Raw genomic sequence first — 1,052 nt, 5'->3', positions numbered from 1 at the left:
TGCAAGAACAACACAGTGGCTGGAAAAGCAGATGTAGAACAAGAGGCAGGAAGGTGAGGAGGTCCACGTTGGTTTTCAAAAGCCTCTCATTCTCGACTTTGAAAGAGGGGCGTAGCGGATGTGCCTCAGGAACCCTGAGAGGAGAGAATCACTGCTCAGGTGGGAAAAGCCAAAGGTGAGTGGCTAGGCCAGGGTTGAGTAGCGTGAAGCAGGAAGGGACTCCTCCTCATCCTGTGCCCTCTGCCCTGTTCCTGAGATTGCTTTTATGTAACGCACCCCGTGCACCCAAAGGAGCCCATGTGGGATTGCTCACCCCCAGGCCGCAGTTTGAACCACTGGCTGCTCACCCCGCAGAGCAGTGGGACTGTGTGCTCCTGTGAAGATTTACAGTCTTGGAAACTCCGGGGAGCAGCTCTGCTCGGACCTAGAACTTTGATACACATCTGATAGACCTGGGGTCACTGATCTGATGACAGTGGCAGTACCTGGAATCTAAGGAGGCCATTCTAAATAGCCTGACACACCAAGAACCAGTGTGTTTGCTTCTGTTCTCTTTGGGGAGCAAATTCAACCTTCTCTCTTCCTATTGGAAAGTTTCTGTCTGTAGTTCTTGAAAATATGCGATTGATTCCGAAACATGGTTTGTAAGAGAGAATGCTCTGGAGAGTTATCCAGTCCTTAGCCTAGGCAAGGGGACAAATGTTACTGCCATGGCCCTCAACCGTGGACTCACATCAACCCCTGATTCTGAGCCCCCGCTCATTTTCTGATGCCCTGCCTGCATGGTCATTCCAGAAAGAAATAGAGAGAGAGATTGTTAAAAGCGCCCAGAAATGAAGGAGCCTCCCGGTTCCGGGGAAACTGCTATGCTGGGGGTGTTGGACAGTTGAAGATAGAATACCAGAGAAAATTCACCCTTACGTGGTTCCCAAGTGTAGAGAGCCAAGACCATAAATAATGAGAGAGATGACCTTGCAGACTATCCCACTGCCATCAAGTGGATTCCAACCCATAGTGACCCTATATAGAGTTTCAGAAACTACAACTCTTCA

At 49.7% G+C, this 1,052-nt stretch overlaps 1 protein-coding gene across 1 annotated transcript in view; it reads left to right on the top strand.

Moving 5' to 3' along the window:
* Positions 1-1,052, top strand: part of DAPK1 (death associated protein kinase 1) — a 232,822-nt gene that overhangs the window by 127,627 nt on the left and 104,143 nt on the right. The gene's annotated exons all lie outside the window — the stretch shown is intronic.

The sequence above is a fragment of the Echinops telfairi genome, unplaced genomic scaffold, assembly GCF_000313985.2.
Source record: "Echinops telfairi isolate 266 unplaced genomic scaffold, ASM31398v2 ScPeMD7_27;HRSCAF=92, whole genome shotgun sequence".
Taxonomy (NCBI): domain Eukaryota; kingdom Metazoa; phylum Chordata; class Mammalia; order Afrosoricida; family Tenrecidae; genus Echinops; species Echinops telfairi.
The sequence above is the reverse complement of the archived record's forward strand: the minus strand, read 5'-3'. Positions and strand labels throughout refer to the sequence as shown.